Here is a 16801-nt window from a genome sequence, read left to right as displayed (position 1 = left end):
AGAAATGTAAGTTCTCAGAATTTTAGTCTAAAATTTATTGTCCATATATTTGCAAATTTTTGTTTTGCTTAGTAAGCTTCAGTAAACATGCCCACAAGATTTTGGGTCAGCATATTCAGTCTTTAGATGAATTTTAAATCAAACATGGTATTTCACAGTGTACCCTAAACTTTCTCTGCCTCAAGACCTTCCATAAAACAAGCATGTAGTCTCTGAAATGTATTAACAAACTATGATCTGTAGCATTTGGTCAGCATAAATGCTTCTTGAATTCTGAGAATACTGAGACCTTCCTTCCTAGAGTCCAACATTTGTAGAAAACAAAACTTAGAGAATAACGGGTATGAGCCTTCGCAAAATCGGAGAATACAGATCATATTTGGAATACCCTTGATTTGTGGCTAGATCTCACTGTTGTCCATTGGTTCTTAATCACAACTTCACATTAGAATCACTTGGAGAGCTTTTAAAAACCCAATTAAATTGGACCAATAAGAATCACTGGGGATGGGAATCAGGTGTTGGTATTTAAGTTCCCCAGTTGATTCTAACGAGAGCCACTGCTGCAGCTCGTAAGACAAACACATGAAATGGTTAAACAGCAGCATTTTGTGCTTCTTTGTCCTAGTGTTATAGCAGGAAGTCTCTTGGTTGTCTCTATTCCTCCCCAACAGGGGATCCATTTTCAACTCAAACACTATTTACCCACACAAAGGAAAGATCATCTGTCCTGACAGTCAGAAACTGGAGTTGTGTAGCCATGCAATAAGAACGGTGATGTCTTCTGGGGGTATTTAATTGACATTTTATAGAAAGGAACCATGTTGTGCCTACCATTGATTAAGACTAGGTGAACTCAGTAACTGCATGAAGAGAACTTAATAATTTTCTGTTAATAGTAGTAAGGGAACTTCTATTTGGTGCCTTTTCTGATTTCCCAGACTAAGTGAGGTCCCTTTGTCATTGCTATGAGTGGCTTTCATTCATTGTACTTATTAAAGTTAGAGTTTACATTTACATTTACACCTCTCTCCCCTACTATACTGTAGGGATTCAAGCATACCATTAAATGAAAGAGAGGAGAGAGTGGGTGAAGTGAAGAAGGAGGGAAACCTTAAACTGCTTCATGTTGTATGTATCCTGGGAAAGTATTTTATGGCTATTATAATCTCCACTCACAAAAGTTCTGCTCCATGAAGTGCAGCACCCACAAAAAACCTCCATCACACTTGCCAATCATTGCAATCCCATCAGATGACCAAAAACATTTCTCCTTGACTATCTTTTACATTTTGAGATATCATTTTAAGATATCATAAGATTATAATAGGAACAAGATTGTGTCTTGTCTTTTCAACACCGTATTCTCAATACTGAATACAGAACCATTTCCACATTTTTAGTATTTGTCATAGCAGCACCTAACTCTAAGTAACAAAAACTGTATTAGTTTCTTCGCTGCTAAGAGAAATAGCACAAAATGTGTTGGCTCACAGTTTTGATGCTAAGAGAAGCACAAAATTGAGATATCAGCTTTCTCCCTAAAGACTGTGGTCTTCTGGGGCTGATTACTGCATTGGGTCCTTGGCTTTTCTGTCACATGGCAACGTTCATGGTGACATCCACTCCTTTCCCTTCTAGGTTCCATTGACTTTCAGCTTCTTGCTTCTCCATGTGGCTTTCTCTTCATAAAGCTTCCAGTAATAGGATTAATTCTGACCTCATTCAACTGGGCCACACCTTAACTAAAAGTAGCATCTTTAAAAGGTCCTTTTTACAATGGGTTCACACCCACAGGAATGGATTAAGACTAAGAACATGTTTCTTTCTGAGATATATAATTCAACCCACCACTCAATACATATTTATTTAATAAATTCTGAATGGAATGAATAAATACATGAATGAATGACATGGCATCTTGCTGCAGATTAGCGTAGAAAATGCAAAGAGAACTGGCTGATTTTAGACAAATTAAGAAGAAAATCCAGAGTGGTCTAGAACAGATAAATTTTGTTTAACTAATAGCTACAACAAAGGTATAATAAGCATAGATGAATTCACCAGCATTCTTTGAACAATTACATGTTTAGCACCTTTTCCATTCTTCTGATGGCATTAGAGGCATAAGATGTATGTGAGCAGAAGTCTTTAAAAGCCAAGTTAGAACTGTAGGATATAAAATTCCTAGGGTTCTCTGTTTGAATCCTTGGAATTCTAACTTGATTTGTTTTAGCTCTTAAAACTCCAGGCTATCTTTCATGGCTACATCAAGAGTACAGATCAATGCCTTACAAAATGACAGCAGAACATAGGCTCAGTACCAGTGTCAAGGTACTGGTGCTTGAAATTCACAGTCTCATTTTTCTTAAAATAATAAATTTTATTTTTAAAGAAGTTTTACGTTCACAGAAAAATTGTTCAGAAAATACAGAGTGCCCATATTAGCACCTCTCCGAGACACATAGTTTCCTCTATATACAGCCTCATTTTTCACTACCCTATTTAGGTCTCTTCTTGTACTTTATTCCTGTGATATACTGACAATACCTTGACATAATAATGAAGAAAATCCACAGTTTAGCACACTTTTAAATTTTGCTCTTACAAGTTACGTGATTCTAAATAGCTGCTGCTCATTCTCTGCTATCAGTTTAAAGAGTAAAAAACAATAGGGATTAAGCCACTGAGATTTGCTCTTTTGGTGAGTGCCCAAGGCAAAACCTGCACTCTGCAGACTCACATGGTTTATCTGAACATTTCTACACTCCCAATCAGATAAAGAGCAAGCGTCTCCAAACATATCATACTCAGTCTAGCCTCTCTTTGTCCCTTTAACACCTGCCTTTTCACCTGCCAATAATGTCTTCCAATTTCCTGTCTTGAGTCTAGTGGGTCTCAACCTTTGTGTGCATTAGAATCACCAGGAAAGCTAATGAAGAACAGAGGGGCCCAAACTTGTGGAAGTCGAATAGGGCCTGAGCATCTGCATTTTACCTTGTTCTGCAGGCGATTCTGATACACAACAAAGTTTGAGAAACCATTTTTTCTAGTCAAAAATTATGCCCTGCCTTCAAGTGGTCTCCCTATTGTCCCTTCCTTTATGAAATTACACGTCTATGGACCCATCCTAATTCCAAAAGTAAGTTTTCCTTTTGTGAATTCCAACACCTTGGATATATATACCATATAAGGTTGTGTTCCAAGTATGTTTTATTTATATGCATTTATTTCTAGCTTCAGTACAATGTAAGATTTTTGAGCATGGTGACCTTGAATGCAACATAATCTAACAAAGTAAAAGATTCGCAATCCTGGATGCATATAAGCATCGCTTAGTGAGCGTAACAGGATTCTTAAGCTGGGGCTCTACTTCCAGAGATTCTGATTTAAGAACTATGGGTAGGTGTTGGGTTTCGTATATTTTAGAAGTTTCTCAGGTGATTCTAATGTGTAGCTCGAGTTGAGAACCATGGTCATAAGGGAAAGAGATGAGGGAAAAGGACCTTTGTTGGATTTTTATCACGGTATATCCTAGTGTGTGGTAGGTGGTCAATAAATATTTGATTGAATGAATGTTTTCACCATTTTCTAGCTGTGTGAACTCTGTGAAAGTTCTTTTAATTCTCTAAACCTCAGTGTTTCATATTTATATGGTGGTAACAGTATTTGTATTGATGGGGGGGTGGTTCTGAAGTATAAATAAAATGACAAAAAAAGGTTATTTGGCACATAGTAGATGTTCATCAAAAGTTAACTCTCTTCCCTCCAAAAGTTGTTATTCTCATGTTATTTCTGACACTGGCAGGAACATTGTGGACATACTAACTTAAGTGCACATGGTGTATTGAGTGAATGGATGAGTTACGGAAAAGTAAATGATAGAAAAGTAAATTTAAATCATCGAGTGATTTAAACTGAGTTTCAAAAGTGATAGTCAAAAAGGCAGCCAACTCAGTGGGAGATAATAAGTGGAAACCACATATCTGATAAGGGTTTGATACCCAGAATACATAAAGAAATCCTATAACTCAAAAATGAAAAGACAACCCAATTTAAAAACAGATAAAAGACATGAACAGATATTTTTCCAAAGAGGAATACAAATGGCTAAAAAGTACATGGAAAGATGCTCATTTTCACTAGCTATTAGGGAAATGCAAATTAACACCAAAACAAGATATCATTTCACACCTACTAGAATGGCCACCAATAAACAGGAAACTACAGTGTTGCAGAGAATGTGGAGAAACAGGAGCATTTATTCACTGCTGGTGAGAATGTAAAATGGTGCAGCTGCTTTGGAAGATGGTTTGGTAGTTCCTCAGAGAGCTAAGTATAGCATTGCCTAGCGATCCAGCAATCCTACTGCTCCATGTATACCCAGAAGAACTGAAAGCAGGGACTTGAACAGACGTTTGTATACCGATGTTCATAGCAGCAATATTCAGAATTGCCAAAAGGTGGAAACAACCCAAGTGTCCATCAACAGATGAGTAGATAAACAAAATGTGGCGTATACATACAATGGAATATTGTTCAACATTAAGAAGGAATGAAGTCCTGAAGCACACAACAACATGATGAACCTTGAGGACATTATGTTGAGTGAAATAAGCTAGACACAAAAGGACAAATAGTATAAGAACTCACTAGTATGACCTATGGTAATATGTAAACTCATAGACATAAAATGTAGAATACAGACTTCTTCTTCAGCTGCTCGGTGAAGCATTTCCTGGGGAGCTCGTCGAAGTTGCCGGTTCGTTTCCCGAGGAGTTCGTTGGACGTCTTCTTTGGAGTTGACAGTTTGTTGACGGCTCTGCAGAATTTGGACTCGTGCGTGCCCGCAGCTGCTTACTCCTCCAGGAAAGTAGGTAAAAAGCCAGGAACTGCGTGGACTGGACACCACAGAGCAATCTGTCTTTGGGCATACTTCATACAACACTCATGAAAACGTGGAACTGCTGAGATCAGCGAAATCTGTAAGTTTTTGCGGCCAGGGGACCCGCGCCCCTCCCTGCCAGGCTCAGTCCCGGAGGAGGAGGGGCTGTCAGCTCCGGGAAGGAGAAGGGAGAATTGCAGTGGCTGCTCTTATCGGAAACTCATTCTACTGATTCAAACTCCAACCATAGATAGACTGAGACCAGACACCAGAGACTCTGAGAGCAGCCAGCCCAGCAGAGAGGAGACAGACATAGAAAAAAAACAACACGAAAAACTCCAAAATAAAAGCAGAGGATTTTTCGAGTTCTGGTGAACACAGAAAGGGGAAGGGCGGAGATCAGGCCTTGAGGCGCATATGCAAATCCCGAAGCAAAGCTGATCTCTCTGCCCTGTGCACCTTTCCTTAATGGCCCTGGTTGCTTTGTCTATTAGCATTTCAATAACCCATTAGATCTCTGAGGAGGGCCATTTTTTTTTTTTTTTTTTTTTTAAATCCTTTTTGCTTTTTCTAAAACAATTACTCTAAGAAGCTCAATACAGAAAGCTTCAAAGAATTGAAATTTGGGCACGTCAAGTCAAGAGCAGAACTAAGAGAGCTCTGAGACAAAAGGCAATATTCCAGTGGCTGAGAAAATTCACTAAACAACACAACTTCCCAAGAAAAGGGGGGTGTCCGCTCACAGCCACCATCCTGGTGGACAGGAAACACTCCTGCCCATCGCCAGCCCCATAGCCCAGAGCTGCCCCAGACAACCCAGTGTGACGGAAGTGCTTCAAATAACAGGCACACACCACAAAACTGGGCGTGGACATTAGCCTTCCCTGCAACCTCAGCTGAATGTCCCAGAGCTGGGAAGGGGGAGCAGTGTGAATTAACAGAGCCCCATTCAGCCATCATTTGAGCAGACTGGGAGCCTCCCAACACAGCCCAGCAGCCCAGAACTGCCCTGGGGGGACGGCACTCACCTGTGACATAGCACAGTCATCCCTCAACAGAGGACCCGGGGTGCACGGCCTGGAAGAGGGGCCCACTTGCAAGTCTCAGGAGCCATACACCAATACCAAAGACTTGTGGGTCAGTGGCAGAGACAAACTGTGGCAGGACTGAACTGAAGGATTAGACTATTGCAGCAGCTTTAAAACTCTAGGATCATCAGGGAGATTTGATTGTTAGGGCCACCCCCCCTCCCCGACTGCCCAGAAACACGCCCCACATACAGGGCAGGCAACACCAACTACACACGCAAGCTTGGTACACCAATTGGGCCCCACAAGACTCACTCCCCCACTCACCAAAAAGGCTAAGCAGGGGAGATCTGGCTTGTGGAGAACAGGTGGCTCGTGGACGCCACCTGCTGGTTAGTTAGAGAAAGTGTACTCCACGAAGCTGTAGATCTGATAAATTAGAGATAAGGACTTCAACTGGTCTACAAACCCTAAAAGAACCCTATCAAGTTCAGCAAATGCCACGAGGCCAAAAACAACAGAAAATTATAAAGCATATGAAAAAACCAGACGATATGGATAACCCAAGCCCAAGCACCCAAATCAAAAGACCAGAAGAGACACACCACCTAGAGCAGCTACTCAAAGAACTAAAGATGAACAATGAGACCATAGTACGGGATATGAAGGAAATCAAGAAGACCCTAGAAGAGCATAAAGAAGACATTGCAAGACTAAATAAAAAAATGGATGATCTTATGGAAATTAAAGAAACTGTTGACCAAATTAAAAAGATTCTGGACACTCATAGTACAAGACTAGAGGAAGTTGAACAACGAATCAGTGACCTGGAAGATGACAGAATGGAAAATGAAAGCATAAAAGAAAGAATGGGGAAAAAAATTGAAAAACTCGAAATGGACCTCAGGGATATGATAGATAATATGAAACGTCCGAATATAAGACTCATTGGTGTCCCAGAAGGGGAAGAAAAGGGTAAAGATCTAGGAAGAGTATTCAAAGAAATTGTTGGGGAAAACTTCCCAAATCTTCTAAACAACATAAATACACAAATCATAAATGCTCAGCGAACTCCAAATAGAATAAATCCAAAAAAACCCACTCCGAGACATATACTGATCACACTGTCAAACATAGAAGAGAAGGAGCAAGTTCTGAAAGCAGCAAGAGAAAAGCAATTCACCACCTACAAAGGAAACAGCATAAGACTAAGTAGTGACTACTCAGCAGCCACCATGGAGGCAAGAAGGCAGTGGCACGATATATTTAAAATTCTGAGTGAGAGGAATTTCCAGCCAAGAATACTTTATCCAGCAAAGCTCTCCTTCAAATTTGAGGGAGAGCTTAAATTTTTCACAGACAAAGAAATGCTGAGAGAATTTGCTAACAAGAGACCTGCCCTACTGGAGATACTAAAGGGAGCCCTACAGACAGAAAAACAAAGACAGGACAGAGAGACCTGGAGAAAGGTTCAGTACTAAAGAGATTCGGTATGGGTACAATAAAGGATATTAATAGAGAGAGGGAAAAATATGGCAAACATAATCCAAAGGATAAGATGGCTGATTCAAGAAATGCCTTCACGGTTTTAACGTTGAATGTAAATGGATTAAACTCCCCAATTAAAAGATATAGATTCGCAGAATGGATCAAAAAAAATGAACCATCAATATGTTGCATACAAGAGACTCATCTTAGACACAGGGACACAAAGAAACTGAAAGTGAAAGGATGGAAAAAAATATTTCATGCAAGCTATAGCCAAAAGAAAGCAGGTGTAGCAATATTAATCTCAGATAAAATAGACTTCAAATGCAGGGATGTTTTGAGAGACAAAGAAGGCCACTACATACTAATAAAAGGGGCGATTCAGCAAGAAGAAATAACAATCGTAAATGTCTATGCACCCAATCAAGGTGCCACAAAATACATGAGAGAAACATTGGCAAAACTAAAGGAAGCAATTGATGTTTCCACAATAATTGTGGGAGACTTCAACACATCACTCTCTCCTATAGATAGATCAACCAGACAGAAGACCAATAAGGAAATTGAAAACCTAAACAATCTGATAAATGAATTAGATTTAACAGACATCTACAGGACATTACATCCCAAATCACCAGGATACACATACTTTTCTAGTGCTCACGGAACTTTCTCCAGAATAGATCATATGCTGGGACATAAAACAAGCCTCAATAAATTTAAAAAGATTGAAATTATTCAAAGCACATTCTCTGACCACAATGGAATACAATTAGAAGTCAATAACCATCAGAGACTTAGAAAATTCACAAATACCTGGAGGTTAAACAACACACTCCTAAACAATCAGTGGGTTAAAGAAGAAATAGCAAGAGAAATTGCTAAATATATAGAGACGAATGAAAATGAGAACACAACATACCAAAACCTATGGGATGCAGCAAAAGCAGTGCTAAGGGGGAAATTTATAGCACTAAACGCATATATTAAAAAGGAAGAAAGAGCCAAAATCAAAGAACTAATGGATCAACTGAAGAAGCTAGAAAATGAACAGCAAACCAATCCTAAACCAAGTACAAGAAAAGAAATAACAAGGATTAAAGCAGAAATAAATGACATAGAGAACAAAAAAACAATAGAAAGGATAAATATCACCAAAAGTTGGTTCTTTGAGAAGATCAACAAGATTGACAAGCCCCTAGCTAGACTGACAAAATCAAAAAGAGAGAAGACCCATATAAACAAAATAATGAATGAAAAAGGTAACATAACTGCAGATCCTGAAGAAATTAAAAAAATTATAAGAGGATATTATGAACAACTGTATGGCAACAAACTGGATAATGTAGAAGAAATGGACAATTTCCTGGAAACATATGAACAACCTAGACTGACCAGAGAAGAAATAGAAGACCTCAACCAACCCATCACAAGCAAAGAGATCCAATCAGTCATCAAAAATCTTCCCACAAATAAATGCCCAGGGCCAGATGGCTTCACAGGGGAATTCTACCAAACTTTCCAGAAAGAACTGACACCAATCTTACTCAAACTCTTTCAAAACATTGAAAAAAAATGGAACACTACATAACTCATTTTATGAAGCTAACATCAATCTAATACCAAAACCAGGCAAAGATGCTACAAAAAAGGAAAACTACCGGCCAATCTCCCTAATGAATATAGATGCAAAAATCCTCAACAAAATACTTGCAAATCGAATCCAAAGACACATTAAAAAAATCATACACCATGACCAAGTGGGGTTCATTCCAGGCATGCAAGGATGGTTCAACATAAGAAAAACAATCAATGTATTACAACACATTAAAAACTCGAAAGGGAAAAATCAATTGATCATCTCAATAGATGCTGAAAAAGCATTTGACAAAATCCAACATCCCTTTTTGATAAAAACACTTCAAAAGGTAGGAATTGAAGGAAACTTCCTCAACATGATAAAGAGCATATATGAAAAACCCACAGCCAGCATAGTACTCAATGGTGAGAGACTGAAAGCCTTCCCTCTAAGATCAGGAACAAGACAAGGATGCCCGCTGTCACCACTGTTATTCAACATTGTGCTGGAAGTGCTAGCCAGGGCAATCCGGCAAGACAAAGAAATAAAAGGCATCCAAATTGGAAAAGAAGAAGTAAAACTGTCATTGTTTGCAGATGATATGATCTTATATCTAGAAAACCCTGAGAAATCGACGATACACCTACTAGAGCTAATAAACAAATTTAGCAAAGTAGCAGGATACAAGATTAATGCACATAAGTCAGTAATGTTTCTATACGCTAGAAATGAACAAACTGAAGAGACACTCAAGAAAAAGATACCATTTTCAATAGCAACTAAAAAAATCAAGTACCTAGGAATAAACTTAACCAAAGATGTAAAAGACCTATACAAAGAAAACTACATAACTCTACTAAAAGAAATAGAAGGGGACCTTAAAAGATGGAAAAATATTCCATGTTCATGGATAGGAAGGCTAAATGTCATTAAGATGTCAATTCTACCCAAACTCATCTACAGATTCAATGCAATCCCAATCAAAATTCCAACAACCTACTTTTCAGACTTGGAAAAGCTAGTTATCAAATTTATTTGGAAAGGGAAGATGCCTCGAATTGCTAAAGACACTCTAAAAAAGAAAAACGAAGTGGGAGGACTTACACTCCCTGACTTTGAAGCTTATTATAAAGCCACAGTTGCCAAAACAGCATGGTACTGGCATAAAGATAGACATATAGATCAATGGAATCGAATTGAGAATTCAGAGATAGACCCTCAGATCTATGGCCGACTGATCTTTGATAAGGCCCCCAAAGTCACCGAACTGAGCCATAATGGTCTTTTCAACAAATGGGGCTGGGAGAGTTGGATATCCATATCCAAAAGAATGAAAGAGGACCCCTACCTCACCCCCTACACAAAAATTAACTCAAAATGGACCAAAGATCTCAATATAAAAGAAAGTACCATAAAACTCCTAGAAGATAATGTAGGAAAACATCTTCAAGACCTTGTATTAGGAGGCCACTTCCTAGACTTTACACCCAAAGCACAAGCAACAAAAGAGAAAATAGATAAATGGGAACTCCTCAAGCTTAGAAGTTTCTGCACCTCAAAGGAATTTCTCAAAAAGGTAAAGAGGCAGCCAACTCAATGGGAAAAAATTTTTGGAAACCATGTATCTGACAAAAGACTGATATCTTGCATATACAAAGAAATCCTACAACTCAATGACAATAGTACAGACAGCCCAATTATAAAATGGGCAAAAGATATGAAAAGACAGTTCTCTGAAGAGGAAATACAAATGGCCAAGAAACACATGAAAAAATGTTCAGCTTCACTAGCTATTAGAGAGATGCAAATTAAGACCACAATGAGATACCATCTAACACCGGTTAGAATGGCTGCCATTAAACAAACAGGAAACTACAAATGCTGGAGGGGATGTGGAGAAATTGGAACTCTTATTCATTGTTGGTGGGACTGTATAATGGTTCAGCCACTCTGGAAGTCAGTCTGGCAGTTCCTTAGAAAACTAGATATAGAGCTACCATTCGATCCAGCGATTGCACTTCTTGGTATATACCCGGAAGATCGGAAAGCAGTGACACGAACAGATATCTGCACGCCAATGTTCATAGCAGCATTATTCACAATTGCCAAGAGATGGAAACAACCCAAATGTCCTTCAACAGATGAGTGGATAAATAAAATGTGGTATATACACACGATGGAATACTACGCGGCAGTAAGAAGGAACGATCTGGTGAAACATATGACAACATGGATGAACCTTGAAGACATAATGCTGAGCGAAATAAGCCAGGCACAAAAAGAGAAATATTATATGCTACCACTAATGTGAACTTTGAAAAATGTAAAACAAATGGTTTATAATGTAGAATGTAGGGGAACTAGCAGTAGAGAGCAATTAAGGAAGGGGGAACAATAATCCAAGAAGAACAGATAAGCTATTTAACGTTCTGGGGATGCCCAGAAATGACTATGGTCTGTTAATTTCTGATGGATGTAGTAGGAACAAGTTCACTGAAATGTTGCTATATTATGTAACTTTCTTGGGGTAAAGTAGGAACATGTTGGAAGTTAAGCAGTTATCTTAGGTTAGTTGTCTTTTTCTTACTCCCTTGTTATGGTCTCTTTGAAATGTTCTTTTATTGTATGTTTGTTTTCTTTTTAACTTTTTTTTTCATACAGTTGATTTAAAAAAGAAGGGAAAGTTAAAAAAAAAAAAAAAAAGAAAAGAAAAAAGACAAACAAGGAAAAAAAAAAAAAAGATGTAGTGCCCCCTTGAGGAGCCTGTGGAGAATGCAGGGGTATTCGCCTACCCCACCTCCATGGTTGCTAACATGACCACAGACATAGGGGACTGGTGGTTTGATGGGTTGAGCCCTCTACCATAAGTTTTACCCTTGGGAAGACGGTTGCTGCAAAGGAGAGGCTAGGCCTCCCTGTATTTGTGCCTAAGAGTCTCCTCCTGAATGCCTCTTTGTTGCTCAGATGTGGCCCTCTCTCTCTGGCTAAGCCAACTTGAAAGGTGAAATCACTGCCCTCCCCCCTACGTGGGATCAGACACCCAGGGAAGTGAATCTCCCTGGCAACGTGGAATATGACTTCCGGGGAGGAATGTAGACCCGGCATCGTGGGATGGAGAACATCTTCTTGACCAAAAGGGGGATGTGAAAGGAAATGAAATAAGCTTCAGTGGCAGAGAGATTCCAAAAGGAGCCGAGAGATCACTCTGGTGGGCACTCTTACGCACACTTTAGACAACCTTTTTTAGGTTCTAAAGAATTGGGGTAGCTGGTGGTGGATACCTGAAACTATTAAACTACAACCCAGAACCCATGAATCTCGAAGACAGTTGTATAAAAATGTAGCTTATGAGGGGTGACAGTGGGATTGGGAAAGCCATAAGGACCAAACTCCACTTTGTCTAGTTTATGGATGGACGTGTAGAAAAGTAGGGGAAGCAAACAAACAGACAAAGGTACCCACTGTTCTTTTTTACTTCAATTGCTCTTTTTCACTCTAATTATTATTCTTGTTATTTTTGTGTGTGTGCTAATGAAGGTGTCAGGGATTGATTTGGGTGATGAATGTACAACTATGTAATGGTACTGTAAACAATCGAAAGTACAATTTGTTTTGTATGACTGCGTGGTATGTGAATATATCTCAATAAAATGATGATAAAAAAAAAAAAAAAAAAAAAAAAAAAAAAAAAAAAAACACTGTGTGGGCCAAATAAAACACGTTTGTGGGATGAAAAAAAAAAAAAATGTAGAATACAGTTTACCAGAAATTAGAATGAGGCTAGAGAATGAGGAGCGGTTGTTTAATATGTGCAGAATTTTTAATGAGATTGAAGTTAAATGTTTGGAAATGGATAGAGATGATGGTAGCACTTCATTGTGAGTGTAATTAACAGTGCTGAATTGTGTGTGAATATGGTTAAAAGAGGAAGTTTAGAGTCATACATGTCACCAGAAGAAAATCTAGAGGTTAAAATATGGGACTGCATAATATAGTGAATCTTTTGGTGGATGATGATTGTGATTAACAGTACAAATATTAAAAAGTTCTTTCATGAACTAGAACCAATGTATGACATTTTTACAAGGAGTTAATAATAGAGTGGTATATGGGAAAAACATACCTCTTGCAAACAGACTATAGATAACAGTAATATATTAATATTCTTTCATCAACAGTAACAAATAGTAGGGGTCAGTGATAGCGGGGCATAAGGGTATGGGATGTTTTGGGTTTTATTTTTTGTTTTTTATTTTTTTATTTTTTGGATTAATGAAAATATGCTAAAACTGTGGTGATGAATGCTCAACTATGTGATGATACTGTGAGCCATTGATTGTATACTTTGGATAGATTGTATGGTATATGGACATATCTCAATAAAATTATATTAAAATTATTGAAAAAAAAACCCAAGGTACTATTCAAATAGCTACAAAAACTATCAGGAATTTAGGAGTTAGCATAACTAAGAACACACGAATAACTGCACTTAAGCTGGTTACGTACATGAATATCCTTGTTTGTAGGAAATCTACATGAAAGTATTATGTGTTCAAAGAGTATGATGTGTGCAACCTGCTCTCAAATGTTGAGAAGAGAGAGAGATAGACAGATAGATGATAGAATGACAAAGGTGCAAAATGCTAAAATTGGTATATCTGGTATCTAGGGATGTGGGGGTATGTTGGAGACCTCTGTATGGGGTTTGTATTAATTTTGCAACTTTTCTGTAAGTCTGAAACTATTTCAAAATAAACAGTTTTAAAAAACAGGTCTGGAGAAACTAAGATGGTGGCTAGCTGAGACGGCGAAAAAAACGCCTCCATGAAAAATACCAGCTAAAAACCAGAAAGTGACCTAGGATACCGGTTACAGCGATGCGCCAGCTGGATGAGGGCTCCTAGCTCCAGAGGGGCCGTATACTTGGTGAAACTGGGCGTCGGCATTCTGAAACGAGTGAGTAAGCTGGCTGGAAGACCCGCAGCTGCGTGGCAGGCTGGGGAAGCCAGGGTTCAGCATTTGGAGACCGGCTGGCTCTTTTTTAAAAAAAAAAAAAAAGGGAAAAACCCAGGAGTGGCTACAACTGCGATTGTGGGAACCACGCAGTAAAACACAGCAAGAGGGGGCTGGGCCGGCCTCTCGGTGTCTGGCGGGGAAGATAGCCCGCAGCAGATACCCTTGGGTCTGGGGGAACGGAGGGGAGAGCTGGAAGCAGAAAGAAACCTCATGGCTAGCAGCTGGCCCCCTGGAGGGCTGGATAAACTCCTGCCTGGGGCTGTGCCCACAGCCCAGAGCCCCGCCAGTTGTCCTGGAGCTGGGAAGGAGGAACTGTGCGAGGAGGAGTGGGCTGAGACACCCCGTTCAGCCATTTTTGCCTCAGGCTGAGAGAGCGCTGCTGCACGGCCCGGCGGCCCGGGGCTTCCCTTGAGGGACGGCACACACTGGTGACGTAGCACGGCATTCCCTAGGCTGAGCTCCTGGAAGAGTGTGGCTGGGAGAGGGGATCCGCTCGGAGAACCCAGGGATGCTACGCCAAGTCCGGTGGTTTGTGGGACAGCAAGAGAAAGGGTCTGGGGCTGAAATGAAATGAAGGCTTAGACTCTTGTGGCGGCCTTGAATCTCTGGGATCCTGAGGGATTTGAACATTAAAACTGCCCTTCCTCCCTGGCCACCCTACACACGCCTCACATTCAGGGCGGACGGCTCCAGCAACACACCCATATTGAGTTCTCCAACTGAACCCACAAGAATCATTTCCCCACACACCATGGAAACAAGGTTGAGAACTGACTTGAGGGATATAGGTGACTCACAGACGCCATCTGCTGGTTAGTTAGAGAAAGTATACGTCACCAAACTGTGTTCCTGAAAAATTAGATCGATATCCCTTTTTCTTTACAACTTGAAAGAACCCTATCAAGCAAAACAAATGCCAAGAGGGGTGGCTCAGGCAAGATGGAGGCATAGAGAGGAGTGGAAGCTAAGTAGTCCCCCTGGAACAACTACAAAAAACCAGAAACAACTAGTAAATAATCCAGAATAACTGTGGGGGGACAAACGAGACCATCCATTCACCACACACCAAACTGAATTGGGAGGAATGCCCAAGAACACAGCATAAAATCTGTAAGCAAAACCTGCGAACCAGGTCGGGAGACCCCCTCCCCCATAGCCCAAGCTGCGGAGCCGCCTGGTGCCAGAGAGACGCTCTCTCCTAGCAAGCGAATATGGCTCAGCTGAGCTCCAACTGGGGTTTTAAGTAGCGAGTGTGAACTGCTCACTACAGGTACGCAGCCCCAAAAAACAGACAGAGGCTTTGGGTGACGACTGACCTGGGAGAGCCGGAGGGTCGCCTTGATTGGGTCTGAAGGGGACTATCTGTTTCTTTTTCGGCTCAGTGGAGAAAGCCCCAGTCATTTTAAGTTTCCAGGGCTGTGACTCGGGGAAGGGCGGAGACAGCACAAGCAGAGAGAGAGAGAGACCATTGAAATGCTAATGACCTCCACCTGGGGGTTCTGTCTTCTCTAGGAGGAAAGGGGTGGGGCCCTTTCCATTCAGAACCAGACCCCAGAGCCTGGGGGAACACGGCCATACCTCCTCACACCAGTCAAGAATTATAGGCTGACAGGCGCCACCTGCTGGGCAGAAAAGCACAGTGACCCGAGGCATCAAAGGGTGGAGCAATTTTCTAAGACACACCCGCAGGGAAACCAGATACTGAATATTTCTTCGCTCTGGGACCTGAGCCTGTTCTGGTCTGGGAAAACCTGATTTGGATAACCAAGGAAACCATGCCTAGACAACAGAAAATTACAACCTACACTAAGAAAAACAAAGTTATGGCCCAGTCAAAGGAACAAACGTACACTTCAACTGAGATACAGGAATTTAAACAACTAATGCTAAATCAATTCAAAAAGTTTAGAGAAGATATCGCAAAAGAGATAGAAGCTGTAAAGGAAGCACTGGACATGTATACAGCAGAAATCAAAAGTTCAAAAAACCTACTAGTAGAATCTATGGAAATGAAAGGCACAACACAAGAAATGAAAGACACAATGGAAACATACAACAGCAGATCTCAAGAGGCAGAACAAATGCCAAGAGGCCAAAAACAACAGAAAATCTTAATGCATATGATAAAACCAGAAGATATGGAGAATCCAACTCCAAACACACAAATCAAAATAACAGAAGATACATTGTGCCTTGCAAAATTAATCAAAGAACTACAATTGAGGAACAAAAACATGGCAAAGGATTTAAAGGACATCAAGAAGACCATGGCCCAGGATATTAGCGACATAAAGAAGACCCTTGATGAGCATAAAGAAGACTTTGCAAGAGTAAATAAAAAAATAGAAGATCTTATGGAAATAAAAGAAACTGTTGGCCAAATTAAAAAGACTCTGGATATTCACAATACAAGACTAAAGGAAGCTGAACAACATCTCAGTGTCCTAGAAGTCCACAGAACAGAAAATGAAAGAACAAAAGAAAGAATGGAGAAAAAAATAAAAATAATCGAAACGGATCTCAGGGATATGATAGATAAAATAAAACATCCAAACTTAAGACTCATTGGTGTCCCAGAAGGGGAAGAGAACGGTAAAGGTCTAGAAAGAGTATTCAAAGAAATTGTTGGGGAAAACTTCCCCAACCTTCTACACAATATAAATACAAAAAGCATAAATGCCCAGCGAACTCCAAATAGAATAAATCCAAATAAACCCACTCTGAGACATATTCTGATCAGACTGTCAACTACTGAAGAGAAGGAGCAAGTTCTGAAAGCAGCAAGAGAAAAGCAATTCACCA

This window comes from Choloepus didactylus, chromosome 14, assembly GCF_015220235.1.
Source record: "Choloepus didactylus isolate mChoDid1 chromosome 14, mChoDid1.pri, whole genome shotgun sequence".
Classification (NCBI taxonomy): domain Eukaryota; kingdom Metazoa; phylum Chordata; class Mammalia; order Pilosa; family Megalonychidae; genus Choloepus; species Choloepus didactylus.
This window is presented reverse-complemented; position numbering follows the sequence as displayed.